Here is a 23,447-nt window from a genome sequence, read left to right as displayed (position 1 = left end):
AAAGTAATTAACTTATCTAATCTCATTAATTTTCCTACCTTTCCCGTTTTTCCAGGTGGGCCTAGAAGCCTCGGCGTCTCGTCCGCACCCACGCCCGAGCTCGGCACCTCCCGGCCCCACTCGAAGGCTGGAGGGCCGAGCCTCAGCCCAGCGCCGCTAGGGTGCGCGCGCAGCAGGAACTGAGACGTCTCTGGCTCGGCCGGGGGCGGGGCTTGCTGAGCGTCCAGCGTTACCCTGGCAACCGGGCCCGCCGGACGTGCACAGCCGCAATCGGCGGTCTTCACCTGGGGGGGGGGGGAGGGGCGCGACCCTCGGTGGGGGGGCGGGGTGCCGCGCGCGCAGCAGGAGCAACTGAGACGCGGCGTCTCTCTCTCTCTGGCTTGGTCAGCGTCACGGTTGCCCTGGCAACCGGGCCCACCGACCGAGAGAGACGCCGCGTCTCAGCTCCTGCTGCGCGCGCAATCGGCGGTCTTCACTTCGGGGGGCGGGGGGGGGTGCCGCGCGCGCAGCAGGAGCAACTGAGACGCGGCGTCTCTCTCTCTCTGGCTTGGTCAGCGTCACGGTTGCCCTGGCAACCGGGCCCACCGACCGAGAGAGACGCCGCGTCTCAGCTCCTGCTGCGCGCGCAATCGGCGGTCTTCACTTCGGGGGGCGGGGGGGGGGTGCCGCGCGCGCAGCAGGAGCAGCTGAGACGCGGCGTCTCTCTCTCTGGCTTGGTCAGCGTCACGGTTGCCCTGGCAACCGGGCCTACCGGCCAAGAGACACGCCGCGTCTCAGCTCCTGCTGCGCGCGCAATCGGCGGTCTTCACCTTGGTGGGGGGGGGTGCCGCGACCCTCGGGGGGGCCGCGACCCTCGGGGGGGGCGCCCCCCGCCCTCCCTTCCCCCCCCTTTTCCCCCCTCCCCGCCCTCCCTTCCCCCCGCCCTTCCCTCCCCCCGCCCTTCCCTCCCCCCTCCCTTCCCTCCCCCCTCCCTTCCTCCCCCCCGCCCTCCCTTCCCCGCCCTCCCCCTCCCCCTCCCTCCCCCCGCCCTTCCCCCTCCTCCCTCCCTTCCTCCCCCCCTCCCTGCCCTCCCTTCCCCTCCCCCTCCCCTCCCCCTCTTCCCGCCCTCCCCCGCTTCCCTCCCCCTCTTCCCTCCCCCTCTCCCCTCCCCCTCTTCCCTCCCCCCTCCCCTCCCTCTCTTCCCCCCAGTCGCGCTCTCTCTTCACCCCAGTCGCGCTCTCTCTTCCCCCCAGTCGCTCTCTCTCTTCCCCCCAGTCGCTCTCTCTCTTCCCCCCAGTCGCGCTCTCTTCCCCCCACTCGCTCTCTCTCTCTCTTCCAACAACAACATTCCCTCGAAAAAGCCTCGGCACCGCCGGGCACTTCAGCTCGTAGTTATATAAAAAGAAAAAGGGTGGCTAAAGTAAATGTTGGTCCCGTAGATGATGAGACCGGGAAATTAATGGTGGGAAATATGGAGATGGCAAAAACACTGAATGAATATTTTGTATCAGTCTTTACAGTAGAAGACACTAAGAATATCCCAACACTGGACATACAGGGGGCTATAGGGGGGGAGGAGCTAAACATGATCAAAATCACTAAGGAAGTGGTACTTGGTAAAATAATGGGTCTCAAGGCGGATAAATCACCTGGACCTGATGGCTTACATCCTAGGGTCTTGAGGGAAGTGGCGGTAGGGATTGTGGATGCATTGGTAATAATTTTCCAAAACTCCCTGGACTCAGCAAAGGTCCCGGCAGACTGGAAAACTGCTAATGTAACACCCTTATTTAAAAAGGGCAGTAGACAGAAGGCTGGAAACTATAGACTGGTTAGCCTAACATCTGTGGTAGGTAAAATTTTGGAGTCCATTATTAAGGAGACAGTAACAGGACATTTGGATCATCATCATTTAATAGGACAAAGTCAGCATGGTTTTATGAAGGGGAAGTCATGTTTGACAAATTTGCTGGAGTTCTTTGAGGAAGTAACATATAGGGTGGATAAAGGGGAACCAGTGGACGTAGTGTATTTAGACTTCCAAAAGGCATTTGACAAGGTGCCACACAAAAGATTATTGCTTAAGATAAAAAATCACGGGATTGGGGGTAATATTCTGGCATGGATAGAGGATTGGCTATATAACAGAAGGCAGAGAGTTGGGATAAATGGTTCATTCTCAGAATGGCAATCAGTAACTAGTGGTGTTCCGCGGGGGTCGGTGCTGGGTCCCCAACTCTTTACAATCTATATTAACGATTTGGAGGAAGGGACCGAGTGTAACATATCAAAGTTTGCAGATGATACTAAGATGGGAGGGAAAGTAGTGAGTGAGGAGGACATAAAAAACCTGCAAGGGGACATAGACAGGCTAAGTAAGTGGGCAGAGATTTGGCAGATGGAATACAATACTGGAAAGTGTGAGGTTATGCACTTTGACAGGAAAAATCGTAGAGCAAGCTATTATCTTAATGGCAAGAAACTGGAAAGTACTGAAGTACAAAGGGATCTGGGGGTCCTGGTGCACGAAACTCAAAAGGTTAGTATGCAGGTGCAGCAAGTGATTAAGAAAGCCAATGGAATGTTGGCTTTCATTGCTAGGGGAATAGAATATAAAAATAGGGATGTATTGCTTCAGTTGTACAAGGTATTGGTGAGACCGCACCTGGAATACTGCATACAGTTTTGGTGTCCATACTTAAGAAAGGACATACTTGCTCTCGAGCCAGTACAAAGAAGGTTCACTCGGTTAATCCCGGGGATGAGGAGATGGACGTATGAGGAGAGGTTGAGAAGATTGGGACTCTATTCCTTGGAGTTCAGAAGAATGAGAGGCGATCTTATTGAAACATATAAGATTGTGAAGGGGTTGGATCGGGTGGATGCGGGGAGGATGTTCCCGATGATGGGTGAAACTAGAACTAGGGGGCATAGTCTTAGAATAAGGGGCTGCTCTTTCAAAACTGAAATGAGGAGGAACTACTTCACTCAGAGGGTGGTAGGTCCATGGAATATGCTGCCCCAAAAAGCTGTAGAAGCTACATCATTACATAAATTTAAAACAGAAATGGACAGTTTCCTAGAAGTAAAGGGAATTAAGGGTTACAGGGAGCGGGCAGGAATTTGGACATGAGTCTAGGTTCGGATCGGACATGGCCCTCTGGGTAGCGGAGCGGGCCCAGGGGCTGTGTAGCCTGATCCTGCTCCTATTTCGTGTGTCTAATTATGTTAGATTCAGGAGATGGTTCTGTGATAGTAGATTGGCGGTTAGGATCAGATCAGCCATGATCTTATTAAATGGTGGAGCAGGCTCGAGGGGCCGATTGGCCTACTCCTGCTCCTATTTCTTATGTTCTTATGTTCTTATGTTCTTATGATTTGTTTTGTGTGGTGTTCGTTCACGGAGTGAGGTGTGATGGAGACTTGATTTGTTTTGTGTGGTGTTAGTTCACGGAGTGAGGTGTGATGGGGAATTGTTTTGTGTGGTGTTAGTCCACGGAGTGAGGTGTGATGGGGACTCGTTTTGTGTGGTGTTAGTTCATGGAGTGAGGCGTGATGGGGACTTGTTTTGTGTGGTGTTAGTTCACGGAGTGAGGTGTGATGGAGACTTGTTTTGTTTAGTGTGGTGTTAGTTCATGGAGTGAGGTGTGATGGAGAATTGTTTTGTTTTGTGTGGTGTTAGTTCACGGAGTGAGGTGTGATGGGGACTTGTTTTGTTTTGTGTGGTGTTAGTTCACGGAGTGAGGTGTGATGGGGACTTGTTTTGTTTTGTGTGGTGTTAGTTCACGGAGTGAGGTGTGATGGGGACTTGTTTTGTTTTGTGTGGTGTTAGTTCACGGAGTGAGGTGTGATGGGAACTTGTTTTGTTTTGTGTGGTGTTAGTTCACGGAGTGAGGTGTGATGGGGACTTGTTTTCTTTTGTGTGGTGTTAGTTCACGGAGTGAGGTGTGATGGGGACTTGTTTTGTGTGGTGTTAGTTCACGGACTGAGATGTGATGGGGACTTGTTTTGTTTTGTGTGGTGTTAGTTCACGGAGTGAGGTGTGAAGGGGATTAGTTTTGTTTTGTGTGGTGTCAGTTCACGGAGTGAGGTGTGATGGGGACTTGTTTTGTTTTGTGTGGTGTTAGTTCACGGAGTGAGGTGTGATGGGGACTTGTTTTGTGTGGTGTTAGTTCAAGAAGTGAGGTGTGAAGGTGACTTGTTTTGTTTTGTGTGGTGTTAGTTCACGGAGTGAGGTGTGATGGAGATTTGTTTTGTTTTGTGTGGTGTTCGTTCACGGATTGAGGTGTGATGGGGAATTGTTTTGTTTTGTGTGCTGTTTGTTCATGGAGTGAGGTGTGGTGGGGACTTGTTTTGTTTTGTGTGGTGTTAGTTCCCGGAGTGAGGCGAGATGGAGACTTGTTTTCTGTGGTGTTAGTTCACGGAGTGAGGTGTGATGGGGACTTGTTTTGTTTTGTGTGGTGTTAGTTCACGGAGTGAGGTGTGATGGGGACTTGTTTTGTTTTGTGTGGTGTTAGTTCACGGAGTGAGGTGTGATGGGGAGTTGTTTTGTTTTGTGTGGTGTTAGTTCACGGACTGAGGTGTGATGGAGACTTGTTTTGTTTTGTGTGGTGTTAGTTCACGGACTGAGGTGTGATGTAGACTTGTTTTGTTTAGTGTGCTGTTAGTTCACGGAGTGAGGTGTGAAGGGCACTTGTTTTGTGTTGTGTTAGTTCACGGAGTGAGGTGTGATGGGGACTTGTTTTGTTTTGTGTGGTGTTAGTTCACGGAGTGAGGTGTGGTGGGGACTTGTTTTGTTTTGTGTGGTGTATGTTCACGGAGTGAGGTGTGATGGGGACTTGTCGCATTGAGTTTAAGCAGACTTTGGTAAGTGGCAGAAAAAGTCTTTTAAGTGCATTTACTGAATTTTAGTGAGTAAAAAAGTGAATTATTTGAAGTAAGCTTAATTTTTTTAGAGTAAATTAAGCTGTTGGGGAGTTTAAACCAGAAGTAGAATCCGGGTATAAAAAGGGGCGGGCTCAGTGCGGCAGGCTGACTGCAAGTCGCATTGAGTTTAAGCAGACTTTGGTAAATGGCAGAAAAAGTCTTTTAAGTGCATTTACTGAATTTTAGTGAGTAAAAAAGTGAATTATTTGAAGTAAGTTAAAAAAATTTTAGAGTAAATTAAGCTGTTGGGGAGTTTAAACCGGAAGTAGAATCCGGGTATAAAAAGGGGCGGGCTTAGTGCGGTAGCGCTGAGTGCGGTCGCATTGAGTGTAAGTAGAGTTTGGTAAGTGGGAGTTCGGGCAAGTGGGAGGTGAGGGGGTGCTTTTTGCTCTCTTTTGCTTCCCACTCTCAGGCTAATCCAACACTGCGGAAGCGGAGCAGCGAGACAATTCAACCGGACAGGTCCCCCAGACAGCATTCACGAGGGAGGTTGGTGAACAGCTGGTTGGTAGGTCCTCTTCCTTCTCTTCTATACCTTTAAGTTGGTAAGTCCTATTAAATAGTGGTGTAATATTATCATCTATATCGGGGCAGAGGGTCTTCATAACTAATAATAAGAAATGTAATTAATTACACAGATATGGGTGAACAGGTGATGTGTCACTGTTGCGAAATGTGGGAGCTGGTGGACCCCATTGAGGCTCACGGTGATTACATTTGCGAAAAGTGTTTGCAGCTAGAGGAACTCAAGCTCCATGTTAAAGAGCTTGCTACTGAGCTTCAGACACTGCGACACATCAGGGAGGGAGAGAAGTTCCTGGACTCTATGTTTCAGGAGGTGGTCACACCTATAAAATTAATTACTGCAGATGTAGTCCGTGGTCAGGGACAGGATGGTGTGACTACGAGTGAGGCAGGTACAGGGATCCAGGATGTAGTGTTGAAGGAGCCGCAGCCCTTGCTCTTGTCAAGCAGGATCGAGGTTCTTACTCCCTGTGAGGGTGGGAGCGGTGACTGGAGGGAGGATGAGCAACCTGGCCACAGCACCGTGGTACAGGGGGCCATTCAAGTGGAGGGAGTAAAAAGAAATGTTGTAGTGGTAGGGGATAGTATCATTAGGGGGATAGATAGGGTTCTCTGCAGTCATAAGAACATAAGAACATAAGAAATAGGAGCAGGAGTAGGCCAATCGGCCCCTCGAGCCTGCTCCGCCATTCAATAAGATCATGGCTGATCTGATCCTGATCAAGAGCGGGAGTCCCGAAGGCTGTGTTGCCTGCCTGGTGCCAGGGTTAAGGACATCTCTTCTGGGCTGGAAAGAAACTTGGAGTGGGAGGGGGAGGATCCAGTTGTCGTGGTCCATGTTGGTCCAAACGACATAGATAAGACAAGGAAGAAGGTTCTGTTAAAGGAGTATGAGCAGCTAGGGGTCAAATTAAAAAACAGAACCGCAAAGGTAATCATCTCTGGGTTATTACCTGAGCCACGAGCGAATTTGGCTAGGATAAATAAAATTAAAGAGTTAAATGCGTGGCTCAAAGACTGGTGTGGGAGAAATGGGTTTTGCTTCTTGGGACACTGGCAACAGTACTGGGACAGGAGGGAGCTGTTCCGTTGGGACGGACTCCACTTGGCCAGTGCTGGGACTAGAGTCCTGGCGAATCATATAACTAGGCCTGTAGAGAGGGCTTTAAACTAATTAGTGGGAGGGAGTTTCTAGAGATCAAATAACAGAAATGACAACGGAGAAGGTCATAGACTTAGGTAGCAGTGGGGAAATTAAAAAACAGAACATGTCAGGAAGGGACAGAAGGTATGGAGTAAAAGGTAAAGTAGTAAAAGGGGAAAAAACAGGAACTAAGTGTCACAAAACATATTTGAAAGTTCTTTATCTGAATGCACGTAGCATTCGTAACAAAATGAATGAGTTAACAGCACAAATAACTACATATGGGTATGATCTTGTGGCCATTACAGAAACATGGCTGCAGGGTGACCATGACTGGGAATTAAACATAACAGGTTATTTAACAATCAGGAAGGACAGGCAGGAAGGGAGGGGAGGTGGGGTGGCTATGTTAATAAAGGAAGGAATCACTATAATACAGAGAAATGATATTGGGTCAAAGGAGCAGGATAGTGAAACAGTTTGGGTGGAGATAAGGAATAATAAGGGGAAAAAAACACTAGTGGGCGTAGTCTATAGGCCTCCGAACAGTTGCAACTCTGTTGGACGGAGTATTAATCAGGAAATAGTTGAGGCTTGTAATAAGGGAAATCTATAATTATGGGGGATTTTAACTATCATATTAACTGGACAAATCAAATTGGGCAGAGCAGCCTTGAGGATGAGTTCATTGAGTGTATTAGGGATGGGTTTCTTGAGCAGTATGTAACTGAACCGACCAGGGGGCAAGCAACCTTAGATTTGGTCCTGTGAAATGAGACAGGATTAATTTAAAATGTCCTAGTAAAGGATCCCCTTGGAATGAGTGATCATAACATGGTTGAATTCCATATTCAAGTAGAGGGTGAGAAGGCTGGATCTGAAACAAGCGTGCTGAGCTTGAATAAAGGAGACTATGAAGGTATGAGAGCGGAATTGATTAGAGTGGACTGGGAAAATAGATTAAAGGGTAAGACGGTACATGATCAGTGGTGTACATTTAAGGAGTTATTTTACAACTTCCAAAAAATATATATTCCACTGAGGAAAAAAGGGTGTAAAAGAAAAGATAGCCATCCATGGCTAAGTAAAGTAATTAAGGATAGTATCCGACTAAAAACAAGGGCATATAAGGTAGCCAAATCTAGTGGGAGGATAGAAGATTGGGAAGTCTTTAATAGACAGCAGAAAATAACAAAAAGATTGATTAAGAAAGGGAAGATAGATTATGAAAGTAAATTAGCAAAAAATATAAAAACAGATAGCAAAAGTTTCAACAGTTATATAAAAAGAAAAAGGGTGGCTAAAGTAAATGTTGGTCCCTTAGAGGATGAGACCGGGAAATTAATGGTGGGAAACATGGAGATGGCAAAAACGCTGAACAAATATTTTGTATCAGTCTTTACGGTAGAGGACACTAAGAATATCCCAACACTGGACAAACATTGGGCTCTAGGGGGAGAGGAGCTAAATACGATTAAATTCACTAAGGAAGTGGTACTTGGTAAAATAAAGGGACTCAAGCCAGATAAATCCCCTGGACCTGATGGCTTACATCCTAGGGTCTTGAGGGAAGTGGCGGTAGGGATTGTGGATGCATTGGTAATAATTTTCCAAAACTCCCTGGAATTAGCAAAGGTCCCGGCAGATTGGAAAACTGCTAATGTAACACCCTTATTTAAAAAGGGTAGTAGGCAGAAGGCTGGAAACTACAGACCTGTTAGCCTAACATCTGTGGTTGGTAAAATGTTAGAGTCCATTATTAAGGAGACAGTAACGGGACATTTGGATAAACATAATTTAATAGGACAAACTCAGCATGGTTTCATGAAGGGGAAGTCATGTTTGACAAATTTGCTTGAGTTCTTTGAGGAAGTAACATACAGGGTGGATAAAGGAGAACCAGTGGACGTAGTGTATTTAGACTTCCAAAAGGCATTTGACAAGGTGCCACACAAAAGATTATTGCTCAAGATAAAAAAATCACAGGGTTGGGGGTAATATTCTGGCGTAGGTGGAGGATTGGCTCTCTAACAGAAAGCAGAGAGTTGGGATAAATGGTTCATTCTCAGACTGGCAATCAGTAACTAGTGGTGTTCCGCAGGGTTCAGTGCTGGGTTCCCAACTCTTTACAATCTATATTAACAATTTGGAGGAGGGGACCGAGTGTAACATATCAAAGTTTGCAGATGATACAAAGATGGGAGGGAAAGTAGTGAGTGAGGAGGACATAAAAAACCTGCAAAGTGACATAGATAGGCTAAGTAAGTGGGCAGAGATTTGGCAGATGGAATACAATACTGGAAAGTGTGAGGTTATGCACTTTGGCAGGAAAAATCATAGAGCAAGTTATTATCTTAATGGCAAGAAACTGGAAAGTACTGTAGTACAAAGGGATCTGGGGGTCCTGGTGCACGAAACTCAAAAAGTTAGTATGCAGGTGCAGCAAGTGATCAAGAAGGCCAATGGAATGTTGGCTTTTATTGCTAGGGGGGTAGAATATAAATACAGGGAGGTATTGCTGCAGTTCTACAAGGTATTGGAGAGACCGCACCTGGAATACTGCATACAGTTTTGGTGTCCATACTTAAGAAAAGACATACTTGCTCTCGAGTCAGTACAAAGAAGGTTCACTCGGTTAATCTCAGGGATGAGGGGGTGGTCATATGAGGAGAGGTTGAGTAGATTGGGACTCTACTCATTGGAGTTCAGAAGAATGAGAGGCGATCTTATTGAAACATATAAGATTGTGAAGGGGCTTGATCGGGTGGATGCGGTGAGGATGTTCCCAATGATGGGTGAAACTAGAACTAGGGGGCATAATCTTAGAATAAGGGGCTGCTCTTTCAAAACTGAGATGAGGAGAAACTTCTTCACTCAGAGGGTGGTAGGTTTGTGGAATTTGCTGCCCCAGAAAGCTGTGGAAGCTACATCATTAAATAAATTTAAAACAGAAAGATAGTTTCCTAGAAGTAAAGGGAATTAAGGGTTACGGGGAGCGGGCAGGAAATTGGACATGAGTCTCGGTTCGGAATGGTCATGGCCCTGTGGGTAGTGGAGCGGGCCCAGGGGCCTGGTTCTGCTCCTACTTCTTGTGTTCTAATTCTGTGTTAGATTTCAGGAGATGGTTTTATTCCTGTTCCTGGCTGGGGTGGAGATCACCTTCACAGAAGGTAAGTACTGTAGAAAATATAGGGACAGAGTGATCTCCTGGACGAGTTTCGATCGCCTAGATGGGTCGGAGAGGAATTTCCCAGATTTTTTCTCCCAAATTGGCCATTCGGTTTTTTACCTGGTTTTTCGCCTCTCCTGGGAGATCACATGGTTCGGGTGGGATGGAGAGTGATAGAAGATTTGAGGTTAGGATCAGATCAGCCATGATCTTATTGAATGGTGGAGCAGGCTCGAGGGGCCGATTGGCCTACTCCTGCTCCTATTTCTTATGTTCTTATCTTCTTATGTTTTGTTTTCTGTGGTGTTAGTTCACGGACTGAGGTGTGATGGGGACTTGTTTTGTGTGGTGTTAGTTCACGGAGTGAGGTGTGATGGGGACTTGTTTTGTTTTGTGTGGTGTTAGTTCACGGAGTGAGGTGTGATGGGGACTTGTTTTGTTTTGTGCGGTGTTAGTTCACAGAGTGAGGTGTGATGGAGACTTGTTTTGCTGCAGTGTTAGTTCATGGAGTGAGGTGTGATGGGGACTTGTTTTGCTGCGGTGTTAGTTCATGGAGTGAGGTGTAATGGGGACTTGATTTGCTGCGGTGTTAGTTCATGGAGTGAGGTGTGATGGGGACTTGTTTTGTTTTGTGTGGTGTTAGTTCATGGAGTGAGGTGTGATGGAGATTTGTTTTGTTTTGTGTTGTGTGAGTTCACAGAGTGAGGTGTGATGGAGACTTGTTTTCTTTTGTGTGGTGTTAGTTCACGGAGTGAGGTGTGATGGAGACTTGTTTTGTTTTGTGTTGTGTTGGTTCACGGAGTGAGGTGTGATGGGGACTTGTTTTGTTTTGTGTGGTGTTAGTTCACGGAGTGAGGTGTGATGGGGACTTGTTTTGTTTTGTGTTGTGTTAGTTCACGGAGTGAGGTGTGATGGGGACTTGTTTTCTTTTGTGTGGTGTAAGTTCACGGAGTGAGGTGTGATGGAGACTTGTTCTGTGTGGTGTTAGTTCACGGAGTGACGTGTGATGGCGACTTGCTTTGTTTTGTGTGCTGTTAGTTCATGGAGTGAGGTATGATGGAGACTTGTTTTGTTCTGTGTTGTATTAGTTCACGGTGTGGTGTGATGGAGACTTGTTTTATTTTCTGTGGTGTTAGTTCACGGAGTGAGGTGCGATGGAGATTTGTTTTGTTTTGTGTTGTGTTAGTTCACGGAGTGAGGTGTGATGGGGACTTGTTTTCTTTTGTGTGGTGTTAGTTCACGGAGTGACGTGTGATGGCGACTTGTTTTGTTTTGTGTGGTGTTAGTTCATGGAGTGAGGTGTGATGGGGAATTGTTTTGTTTTGTGTGGTGTTAGTTCACGGAGTGAGGTGTGATGGGGACTTGTTATGTGTGGTGTTCATGGAGTGAGGTGTGGTGGGTGTTGAATCCGTGATTCTTAAAGTATGATGTTTTCCAATAACTAGACGGAGGCTGTAAATTAACAATCAACAGGTGTTTACTGGAGGAGGGTAGTCTAAAGACTAACAGTACAGAGGCATGCTCAAGGCTTATATACAGGTGTGGTCACTGCCGGTACTACAGTATACAGGAGCTGTAAAAGTAGTTCTCTCTTAAAGGTACATACACTACAGTGGGGAATTGTTTTGTTTTGTGTGGTGTTAGTTCACGGAGTGAGGTGTGATGGGGACTTGTTTTGTTTTGTGTTGTGTTAGTTCACGGAGTGAGGTGTGATGGGGACTTGTTTTATTTTGTGTGTTGTTAGTTCACGGAGTGAGGTGTGATGGGGATTAGTTTTGTTTTGTGTGGTGTTAGTTCATGGAGTGAGGTGTGATGGGGACTTGTTTTCTTTTGTGTGGTGTTAGTTCACGGAGTGAGGTGTGATGGGGACTTGTTCTGTGTGGTGTTACTTTATGGAGTGACGTGTGATGGCGACTTGTTTTGTTTTGTGTGGTGTTAGTTCACGGACTGAGGTGTGATGGGGTATTGTTTTGTTTGCTCTTAGTTCACGGACTGAGGTGTGATGGGGACTTGTTTTGTTTTGTGTGGTGTTAGTTCACGGAGTGAGGTGTGATGGGGACCTGTTTTGTTTTGTGTGGTGTTAGTTCACGGAGGTGTGATGGGGACTTGTTTTGTTTTGTGTGGTGTTAGTTCACGGAGTGAGGTGTGATGGGGACTTGTTTTCTTTTGTGTGGTGTTAGTGCACGGAGTGAGGTGTGATGGGGACTTGTTCTGTGTGGTGTTAGTTCACGGAGTGAGGTGTGATGGGGACTTGTTTTGTGTGGTGCTAGTTCAAGGAGTGAGTTGTGATGTGGGTCTTGTATTGTTTTGTGTGGTGTTAGTTTACAGAGTGAGGCTTGATGGGGAGTTGTTTTGTGTTGTGTGGTGTTAGTTCACAGAGTGAGGTGTGATGGAGACTTGTTTTGTTTTGTGTGGTGTTAGTTCACGGAGTGAGGTGTGATGGGGACTTGTTTTGTGTTGTGTGGTGTTACATCCCGGAGTGAGGTGTGGTGGGGACTTGTTTTGTTTTGTGTGGTGTTAGTTCACGGAGTGAGGTGTGATGGGGACTTGTTTTGTTTTGTGTGGTGTTCGTTCACGGAGTGAGGTGTGATGGGGACTTGTTTTGTTTTGTGTGGTGTTAGTTTATGGAGTGAAGTGTGATGGGGACTGGTTTTGTTTTGTGTCGTGTGAGTTCACGGAGTGAGGTGTGATGGAGACTTGTTTTGTTTTGTGTGGTGTTAGTTCACGGAGTGAGGTGTGATGGGGACTTGATTTGTGTGGTGTTAGTTCACGGAGTGAGGTGTAATGGGGACTTGTTTTGTGTGGTGTTAGTTCATGGAGTGAGGTGTGGTGGGGAATTGCTTTGTTTTGTGTGGTGTTAGTTCACGGAGTGAGGTGTGATGTGGACTTGTTTTCTTTTGTGTGGTGTTAGTTCACGGAGTGAGGTGTGATGGGGACTTGTTTTGTGTGGTGTTAGTTCACGGAGTGAGGTATAATGGGGACTTGTTTTGTGTGGTGTTAGTTCATGGAGTGAGGTGTGATGGGGACTTGTTTTGTTTTGTGTCATGTTAGTTCACGGAGTGAGGTGTGATGGGGACTTGTTTTGTGTGGTGTTAATTCACGGAGTGAGGTGTGATGGGGACTTGTTTTGTGTGGTGTTAGTTCATGGTGTGAGGTGTGATGGGGACTTGTTTTGTGTGGTGTTAGTTCACGGAGTGAGCTGTAATGGGGACTTGTTTTGTGTGGTGTTAGTTCATGGAGTGAGGTGTGATGGGGAGTTGTTTTGTGTTGTGTGGTGTTAGTTCACAGAGTGAGGTGTGATGGAGACTTGTTTTGTTTTGTGTGGTGTTAGTTCACGGAGTGAGCTGTAATGGGGACTTGTTTTGTGTGGTGTTAGTTCACGGAGTGAGGAGTGATGGAGACTTGTTTTGTTTTGTGTGGTGTTAGTTCATGGAGTGAGGTGTGATGGGGACTTGTTTTGTTTTGTGTGGTGTTAGTTCATGGAGTGACGTGTGATGGGGACTTGTTTTGTTTTGTGTGGTGTTAGTTCACGGAGTGAGGTGTGATGGGGACTTGTTTTATTTTGTGTGGTGTTCGTTCACGGAGTGAGGTGTGATGGGGATTAGTTTTGTTTTGTGTGGTGTTAGTTCATGGAGTGAGGTGTGATGGGGACTTGTTTTCTTTTGTGTGGTGTTAGTTCACGGAGTGAGGTGTGATGGGGACTTGTTCTGTGTGGTGTTACTTTATGGAGTGACGTGTGATGGCGACTTGTTTTGTTTTGTGTGGTGTTAGTTCACGGACTGAGGTGTGATGGGGTATTGTTTTGTTTGCTCTTAGTTCACGGACTGAGGTGTGATGGGGACTTGTTTTGTTTTGTGTGGTGTTAGTTCACGGAGTGAGGTGTGATGGGGACCTGTTTTGTTTTGTGTGGTGTTAGTTCACGGAGGTGTGATGGGGACTTGTTTTGTTTTGTGTGGTGTTAGTTCACGGAGTGAGGTGTGATGGGGACTTGTTTTCTTTTGTGTGGTGTTAGTGCACGGAGTGAGGTGTGATGGGGAATTGTTCTGTGTGGTGTTAGTTCACGGAGTGAGGTGTGATGGGGACTTGTTTTGTTTTGTGTGGTGTTAGTTCACGGAGCGAGGTGTGATGGGGACTTGTTTAGTGTGGTGTTAGTTCACGGAGTGAGGTGTGATGGGGACTTGTTTTGTGTGGTGCTAGTTCAAGGAGTGAGTTGTGATGTGGGTCTTGTATTGTTTTGTGTGGTGTTAGTTTACAGAGTGAGGCTTGATGGGGAGTTGTTTTGTGTTGTGTGGTGTTAGTTCACAGAGTGAGGTGTGATGGAGACTTGTTTTGTTTTGTGTGGTGTTAGTTCACGGAGTGAGGTGTGATGGGGACTTGTTTTGTGTTGTGTGGTGTTACATCCCGGAGTGAGGTGTGGTGGGGACTTGATTTGTTTTGTGTGGTGTTAGTTCACGGAGTGAGGTGTGATGGGGACTTGTTTTGTTTTGTGTGGTGTTCGTTCACGGAGTGAGGTGTGATGGGGACTTGTTTTGTTTTGTGTGGTGTTAGTTTATGGAGTGAAGTGTGATGGGGATTGGTTTTGTTTTGTGTCGTGTTAGTTCACGGAGTGAGGTGTGATGGAGACTTGTTTTGTTTTGTGTGGTGTTAGTTCACGGAGTGAGGTGTGATGGGGACTTGATTTGTGTGGTGTTAGTTCACGGAGTGAGGTGTAATGGGGACTTGTTTTGTGTGGTGTTAGTTCATGGAGTGAGGTGTGGTGGGGAATTGCTTTGTTTTGTGTGGTGTTAGTTCACGGAGTGAGGTGTGATGTGGACTTGTTTTCTTTTGTGTGGTGTTAGTTCACGGAGTGAGGTGTGATGGGGACTTGTTTTGTGTGGTGTTAGTTCACGGAGTGAGGTATAATGGGGACTTGTTTTGTGTGGTGTTAGTTCATGGAGTGAGGTGTGATGGGGACTTGTTTTGTTTTGTGTCATGTTAGTTCACGGAGTGAAGTGTGATGGGGACTTGTTTTGTGTGGTGTTAATTCACGGAGTGAGGTGTGATGTTGTGTGGTGTTAGTTCATGGTGTGAGGTGTGATGGGGACTTGTTTTGTGTGGTGTTAGTTCACGGAGTGAGCTGTAATGGGGACTTGTTTTGTCTGGTGTTAGTTCATGGAGTGAGGTGTGATGGGGAGTTGTTTTGTGTTGTGTGGTGCTAGTTCACAGAGTGAGGTGTGATGGAGACTTGTTTTGTTTTGTGTTGTGTTAGTTCACGGAGTGAGCTGTAATGGGGACTTGTTTTGTGTGGTGTTAGTTCACGGAGTGAGGAGTGATGGAGACTTGTTTTGTTTTGTGTGGTGTTAGTTCATGGAGTGAGGTGTGATGGGGACTTGTTTTGTTTTGTGTGGTGTTAGTTCATGGAGTGACGTGTGATGGGGACTTGTTTTGTTTTGTGTGGTGTTAGTTCACGGAGTGAGGTGTGATGGGGACTTGTTTTGTTTTGTGTGGTGTTAGTTCACGGAGTGAGGTGTGATGGGGATTAGTTTTGTTTTGTGTGGTGTTATTTCACGGAGTGAGGTGTGATGGGGAATGTTTCTGTGTGGTGTTAGTTCACGGAGTGATGTGTGATGGCGACTTGTTTTGTTTTGTGTGGTGTTAGTTTATGGAGTGACATGTGATGGGGACTGGTTTTGTTTTGTGTCGTGTTAGTTCACGGAGTGAGGTGTGATGGAGACTTGTTTTGTTTTGTGTGGTGTTAGTTCACGGAGTGAGGTATGATGGAGACTTCTTTTGTTTTGTGCGGTGTTAGTTCACGGAGTGAGGTGTGATGGAGACTTGTTTTGTTTTGTGTGGTGTTAGTTCACGGAGTGAGGTGTGATGGGGACTTGTTTTGTGTGTTGTTAGTTCATGGAGTGAGGTGTAATGGGGACTTGTTTTGTGTGGTGTTAGTTCATGGAGTGAGGTGTGATGGGGACTTGATTTGTGTGGTGTTAATTCATGGAGTGAGGTGTAATGGGGACTTGTTTTGTGTGGTGTTAGTTCATGGAGTGAGGTGTAATGGGGACTTGTTTTGTGTGGTGTTAGTTCACGGAGTGAGGTGTGATGGGGACTTGTTTTGTGTGGTGTTAGTTCATGGAGTGAGGTGTAATGGGGACTTGTTTTGTGTGGTGTTAGTTCATGGAGTGAGGTGTGGTGGGGAATTGTTTTGTTTTGTGTGGTGTTAGTTCACGGAGTGAGGTGTGATGTGGACTTGTTTTCTTTTGTGTGGTGTTAGTTCACGGAGTGAGGTGTGATGGGGACTTGTTTTGTGTGGTATTAGTTCACGGAGTGAGGTGTAATGGGGACTTGTTTTGTGTGGTGTTAGTTCATGGAGTGAGGTGTGATGGGGATTTGTTTTGTGTTGTGTGGTGTTAGTTCACAGAGTGAGGTGCGATGGAAACATGTTTTGTTTTTTGTGGTGTTAGTTCACGGAGTGAGGTGTGTTGGGGACTTATTTTGTTTTGTGTGGTGTTAGTTCACGGAGTGAGTTGTGGTGGGGACTTGTTTTGTTTTGTGTGATGTTAGTTCCTGGAGTGAGGTGAGATGGGGACTTGTTTTGTGTGGTGTTAGTGCACGGAGTGAGTTGTGATGGAGTTTTGTTTTGTTTTGAGTGGTGTTAGTTTACGGAGTGAGGTGTGATGGGGATTAATTTTGTGTTATGTTAGTTCATGGAGTGAGGTGTGATGGAGACTTCTTTTCTTTTGTGTGGTGTTAGTTCACGGAGTGAGGTGTGATGGAGTTTTGTTTTGTTTTGAGTGGTGTTAGTTTACGGAGTGAGGTGTGATGGGGATTAATTTTGTGTTGTGTTAGTTCATGGAGTGAGGTGTGATGGAGACTTGTTTTCTTTTGTGTGGTGTTAGCCCACGGCGTGAGGTGTGATGGGGACTTGTTTTGTTTTGTGTGGTGTTAGTTCACGGAGTGAGGTGTGATGGGGACTTGTTTTGTTTTGTGTGGTGTTAGTTCACGGAGTGAGCTGTGATGGGGACTTGTTTTGTTTTGTGTCATGTTCACGGAGTGAGGTGTGATGGAGACTTGTTTTGTGTGGTGTTAGTTCACGGAGTGAGGTGTGATGCGGACTTGTTTTGTGTGGTGTTAGTTCATGGAGTGAGGTGTGATGGAGACTTGTTTTGTTTTGAGTGATGTTAGTTCACGGAGTGAGGTGTGATGGGGACTTGTTCTGTGTGGTGTTAGTTCACGGAGTGACGTGTGATGGGGGTCTTGTTTTCTTTTGAGTGGTGTTAGTTCATGGAGTGAGCTGTGATGGGGACTTGTTTTGTTTTGTGTGGTGTTACTTCATGGAGTGAGGTGTGATGGGGAATTGTTTTGTTTCGTGTGGTGTTAGTTCACGGAGTGAGGTGTGATGGGGACTTGTTTTGTGTTTTGTGGTGTTAGTTCACGGAGTGAGGTGTGATGGGGACTTTTTTGTGTGGTGTTAGTTGATGGAGTGAGGTGTGATGGGGACTTGTTTTGTTTTGTGTTGTGTTAGTTCACGGAGTGAGGTGTGATGGGGACTTGTTTTGTTTTGTGTGGTGTTAGTTCACGGAGTGAGGGGTGGTGGGGACTTGTTTTGTTTTGTGTTGTGTTAGTTCACGGAATGAGGTGTGTTGGGGACTTGTTTTATTTTGTGTGGTGTTAGTTCACGGAGTGAGGTGTGATGCGGATTAGTTTTGTTTTGTGTGGTGTTAGTTCACGGAGTGATGTGTGATGGGGACTTGTTTTCTTTTGTGTGGTGTTAGTTCACGGAGTGAGTTGTGATGGGGAATTATTTTGTTTTGTGTGGTGTTAGTTCACGGAGTGAGGTGCGATGGGGACTTGTTTTGTGTGGTGTTAGTTCACGGAGTGAGGTGTGATGGGGACTTGTTTTGTGTGGTGTTAGTTCACGGAGTGAGGTGTGGTGGGGACTTGTTTTGTGTGGTGTTAGTTCATGGAGTGAGGTGTGGTGGGGAATTGTTTTGTTTTGTGTGGTGTTAGTTCACGGAGTGAGGTGTGATGGGGACTTGTTCTGTGTGGTGTTAGTTCACGGAGTGAGGTGTGATGGGGACTTGTTTTGTTTTGTGTGGTGTTAGTTCACGGAGCGAGGTGTGATGGGGACTTGTTTTGTTTTGTGTGGTGTTAGTTCATGGAGTGAGGTGTGATGGCGACTTGTTTTGTTTTGTGTGGTGTTAGTTCACGGAGTGAGGTGTGATGGGGACTTGTTTTGTTTTGTGTGGTGTTAGTTCACGGAGTGAGGTGTGATGGAGACTTGTTTTGTTTTGTGTGGTGTTTGCTCACGGCGTGAGGTGTGATGGGGACTTGTTTTGTTTTGTGTGGTGTTAGTTCACGGAGTGAGGTGTGATGGGGACTTGTTTTGTTTTGTGTGGTGTTAGTTCATGGAGTGAGGTGTGATGGGGATTAGTTTTGTTTTGTGTGGTGTTAGTTCACGGAGTGAGGTGTGATGTGGACTTGTTTTCTTTTGTGTGGTGTTAGTTCACGGAGTGAGGTGTGATGGGGACTTGTTTTGTGTGGTGTTAGTTCACGGAGTGAGGTATAATGGGGACTTGTTTTGTGTGGTGTTAGTTCATGGAGTGAGGTGTGATGGGGACTTGTTTTGTTTTGTGTCATGTTAGTTCACGGAGTGAGGTGTGATGGGGACTTGTTTTGTGTGGTGTTAATTCACGGAGTGAGGTGTGATGGGGACTTGTTTTGTGTGGTGTTAGTTCATGGTGTGAGGTGTGATGGGGACTTGTTTTGTGTGGTGTTAGTTCACGGAGTGAGCTGTAATGGGGACTTGTTTTGTGTGGTGTTAGTTCATGGAGTGAGGTGTGATGGGGAGTTGTTTTGTGTTGTGTGGTGTTAGTTCGCAGAGTGAGGTGTGATGGAGACTTGTTTTGTTTTGTGTGGTGTTAGTTCACGGAGTGAGCTGTAATGGGGACTTGTTTTGTGTGGTGTTAGTTCACGGAGTGAGGAGTGATGGAGACTTGTTTTGTTTTGTGTGGTGTTAGTTCATGGAGTGAGGTGTGATGGGGACTTGTTTTGTTTTGTGTGGTGTTAGTTCATGGAGTGACGTGTGATGGGGACTTGTTTTGTTTTGTGTGGTGTTAGTTCACGGAGTGAGGTGTGATGGGGACTTGTTTTGTTTTGTGTGGTGTTAGTTCACGGAGTGAGGTGTGATGGGGATTAGTTTTGTTTTGTGTGGTGTTAGTTCACGGAGTGAGGTGTGATGGGGAATGTTTCTGTGTGGTGTTAGTTCACGGAGTGATGTGTGATGGCGACTTGTTTTGTTTTGTGTGGTGTTAGTTTATGGAGTGACATGTGATGGGGACTGGTTTTGTTTTGTGTCGTGTTAGTTCACGGAGTGAGGTGTGATGGAGACTTGTTTTGTTTTGTGTGGTGTTAGTTCACGGAGTGAGGTATGATGGAGACTTCTTTTGTTTTGTGCGGTGTTAGTTCACGGAGTGAGGTGTGATGGAGACTTGTTTTGTTTTGTGTGGTGTTAGTTCACGGAGTGAGGTGTGATGGGGACTTGTTCTGTGTGGTGTTAGTTCACGGAGTGACGTGTGATGGGGGTCTTGTTTTCTTTTGAGTGGTGTTAGTTCATGGAGTGAGCTGTGATGGGGACTTGTTTTGTTTTGTGTGGTGTTACTTCATGGAGTGAGGTGTGATGGGGAATTGTTTTGTTTCGTGTGGTGTTAGTTCACGGAGTGAGGTGTGATGGGGACTTGTTTTGTGTGGTGTTAGTTCATGGAGTGAGGTGTGATGGGGACTTGTTTTGTTTTGTGTTGTGTTAGTTCACGGAGTGAGGTGTGATGGGGATTTGTTTTGTTTTGTGTGGTGTTAGTTCACGGAGTGAGGGGTGGTGGGGACTTGTTTTGTTTTGTGTTGTGTTAGTTCACGGAATGAGGTGTGTTGGGGACTTGTTTTATTTTGTGTGGTGTTAGTTCACGGAGTGAGGTGTGATGGGGATTAGTTTTGTTTTGTGTGGTGTTAGTTCACGGAGTGATGTGTGATGGGGAATTATTTTGTTTTGTGTGGTGTTAGTTCACGGAGTGAGGTGCGATGGGGACTTGTTTTGTTTTGTGTCATGTTAGTTCACGGAGTGAGGTGTGATGGGGACTTGTTTTGTGTGGTGTTAGTTCACGGAGTGAGGTGCGATGGGGACTTGTTTTGTTTTGTGTCATGTTAGTTCACGGAGTGAGGTGTGATGGGGACTTGTTTTGTGTGGTGTTAGTTCACGGAGTGAGGTGTGATGGGGACTTGTTTTGTGTGGTGTTAGTTCACGGAGTGAGGTGTGGTGGGGACTTGTTTTGTGTGGTGTTAGTTCATGGAGTGAGGTGTGGTGGGGAATTGTTTTGTTTTGTGTGGTGTTAGTTCACGGAGTGAGGTGTGATGGGGACTTGTTCTGAGTGGTGTTAGTTCACGGAGTGAGGTGTGATGGGGACTTGTTTTGTTTTGTGTGGTGTAAGTTCACGGAGCGAGGTGTGATGGGGACTTGTTTTGTTTTGTGTGGTGTTAGTTCATGGAGTGAGGTGTGATGGGGACTTGTTTTGTTTTGTGTGGTGTTAGTTCACGGAGTGAGGTGTGATGGGGACTTGTTTTGTTTTGTGTGGTGTTAGTTCACGGAGTGAGGTGTGATGGCGACTTCTTTTGTTTTGTGTGGTGTTAGTTCACGGAGTGAGGTGTGATGGCGACTTGTTTTGTTTTGTGTGGTGTTAGTTTATGGAGTGACATGTGATGGGGACTGGTTTTGTTTTGTGTCGTGTTAGTTCACGGAGTGAGGTGTGATGGAGACTTGTTTTGTTTTGTGTGGTGTTAGTTCACGGAGTGAGGTATGATGGAGACTTCTTTTGTTTTGTGCGGTGTTAGTTCACGGAGTGAGGTGTGATGGAGACTTGTTTTGTTTTGTGTGGTGTTAGTTCACGGAGTGAGGTGTGATGGGGACTTGTTCTGTGTGGTGTTAGTTCACGGAGTGACGTGTGATGGGGGTCTTGTTTTCTTTTGAGTGGTGTTAGTTCATGGAGTGAGCTGTGATGGGGACTTGTTTTGTTTTGTGTGGTGTTACTTCATGGAGTGAGGTGTGATGGGGAATTGTTTTGTTTCGTGTGGTGTTAGTTCACGGAGTGAGGTGTGATGGGGACTTGTTTTGTGTGGTGTTAGTTCATGGAGTGAGGTGTGATGGGGACTTGTTTTGTTTTTTGTGGTGTTAGTTCACGGAGTGAGGTGTGATGGGGACTTTTTTGTGTGGTGTTAGTTGATGGAGTGAGGTGTGATGGGGACTTGTTTTGTTTTGTGTTGTGTTAGTTCACGGAGTGAGGTGTGATGGGGACTTGTTTTGTTTTGTGTGGTGTTAGTTCACGGAGTGAGGGGTGGTGGGGACTTGTTTTGTTTTGTGTTGTGTTAGTTCACGGAATGAGGTGTGTTGGGGACTTGTTTTATTTTGTGTGGTGTTAGTTCACGGAGTGAGGTGTGATGGGGATTAGTTTTGTTTTGTGTGGTGTTAGTTCACGGAGTGATGTGTGATGGGGAATTATTTTGTTTTGTGTGGTGTTAGTTCACGGAGTGAGGTGCGATGGGGACTTGTTTTGTTTTGTGTCATGTTAGTTCACGGAGTGAGGTGTGATGGGGACTTGTTTTGTGTGGTGTTAGTTCGCGGAGTGAGGTGCGATGGGGACTTGTTTTGTTTTGTGTCATGTTAGTTCACGGAGTGAGGTGTGATGGGGACTTGTTTTGTGTGGTGTTAGTTCACGGAGTGAGGTGTGATGGGGACTTGTTTTGTGTGGTGTTAGTTCACGGAGTGAGGTGTGGTGGGGACTTCTTTTGTGTGGTGTTAGTTCATGGAGTGAGGTGTGGTGGGGAATTGTTTTGTTTTGTGTGGTGTTAGTTCACGGAGTGAGGTGTGATGGGGACTTGTTCTGAGTGGTGTTAGTTCACGGAGTGAGGTGTGATGGGGACTTGTTTTGTTTTGTGTGGTGTTAGTTCACGGAGCGAGGTGTGATGGGGACTTGTTTTGTTTTGTGTGGTGTTAGTTCATGGAGTGAGGTGTGATGGGGACTTGTTTTGTTTTGTGTGGTGTTAGTTCACGGAGTGAGGTGTGATGGGGACTTGTTTTGTTTTGTGTGGTGTTAGTTCACGGAGTGAGGTGTGATGGCGACTTGTTTTGTTTTGTGTGGTGTTAGTTCACGGAGTGAGGTGTGATGGCGACTTGTTTTGTTTTGTGTGGTGTTAGTTCACGGAGTGAGGTGTGATGGGGACTTGTTTTGTTTTGTGTGGTGTTAGTTCACGGAGTGAGGTGTGATGGAGACTTGTTTTGTTTTGTGTGGTGTTTGCTCACGGTGTGAGGTGTGATGGGGACTTGTTTTGTTTTGTGTGGTGTTAGTTCACGGAGTGAGGTGTGATGGGGACTTGTTTTGTTTTGTGTGGTGTTAGTTCATGGAGTGAGGTGTGATGGGGATTAGTTTTGTTTTGTGTGGTGTTAGTTCACGGAGTGAGCTGTGATGGGGACTTGTTTTGTTTTGTGTCATGTTCACGGAGTGAGGTGTGATGGGGACTTGTTTTGTGTGGTGTTAGTTCACGGAGTGAGGTGTGATGGGAATTTGTTTTGTGTGGTGTTAGTTCACGGAGTGAGGTGTGATGGAGACTTGTTTTGTTTTGTGTGGTGTTAGTTCATGGAGTGAGGTGTGGTGGGTGTTGAATCCGTGATTCTTAAGGTATGATATTTTCCAATAACTAGACGGAGGCTGTAAATTAACAATCAACAGGTGTTTACTGGAGGATGGTAGTCTAATGACTAACAGTACAGAGGCATGCTCAAGGCTTATATACAGGTGTGGTCACTGCCGGTACTACAGTATACAGGAGCTGTAAAAGTAGTTCTCTCTTAAAGGTACATACACTACAGCGGGGAATTGTTTTGTTTTGTGTGGTGTTAGTTCATGCTGTGAGGTATGATGGGGACTTGTTTTGTGTGGTGTTAGTTGATGGGGTGAGGAGTAATGGGGAATTGTTTTGTTCTGTGTGGTGTTAGTTCAAGGAGTGAGGTGTGAAGGGGACTTGTACTGTTTGGTGTTAGTTCACAGAGTGAGGTGTGATGGGGACTTGCTTTGTTTTGTGTGGTGTTAGTTCATGGAGTGAGGTGTGATGCGGATTTGTTTTCTTTTGTGTGGTGTTAGTTCACGGAGTGAGGTGTGATGGGGACTTGTTTTGTTTTGTGTTGTGTTAGTTCACGGAGTGAGGTGTGATGGGGACTTGTTTTATTTTCTGTGGTGTTAGTTCACGGAGTGAGGTGTGATGGGGACTTGTTTTATTTTCTGTGGTGTTAGTTCACGGAGCGAGGTGTGATGCGGATTTGTTTTCTTTTGTTTGATGTTAGTTCACAGAGTGAGGTGTGATGGGGACTTGTTTTGTTTTGTGTTGTGTTAGTTCACGGAGTGAGGTGTGATGGGGACTTGTTTTATTTTGTGTTGTGTTAGTTCACGGAGTGAGGTGTGATGGGGCTTGTTTTGTTTTGTGTTGTGTTAGTTCACGGAGTGTGGTGTGATGGGGACTTGTTTTATTTTCTGTGGTGTTAGTTCACGGAGTGAGGTGTGATGGGGATTAGTTTTGTTTTGTGTGGTGTTAGTTCACGGAGTGAGGTGTGATGGGGACTTGTATTCTTTTGTGTGGTGTTAGTTCACGGAGTGAGGTGTGATGGGGAATTATTTTGTTTTGTGT

At 46.1% G+C, this 23,447-nt stretch overlaps 1 protein-coding gene across 1 annotated transcript in view; it reads left to right on the top strand.

The window, feature by feature from the left end:
• LOC147113672 (transmembrane protein 26-like) overlaps positions 1-23,447 on the top strand; it is a 204,184-nt gene that overhangs the window by 160,375 nt on the left and 20,362 nt on the right. The gene's annotated exons all lie outside the window — the stretch shown is intronic.

The sequence above is a fragment of the Somniosus microcephalus genome, chromosome 8, assembly GCF_052327205.1.
Source record: "Somniosus microcephalus isolate GS21.2 chromosome 8, FLI_Smic_1.0, whole genome shotgun sequence".
Lineage (NCBI taxonomy): Eukaryota > Metazoa > Chordata > Chondrichthyes > Squaliformes > Somniosidae > Somniosus > Somniosus microcephalus.
This window is presented reverse-complemented; position numbering and strand designations above follow the sequence as displayed.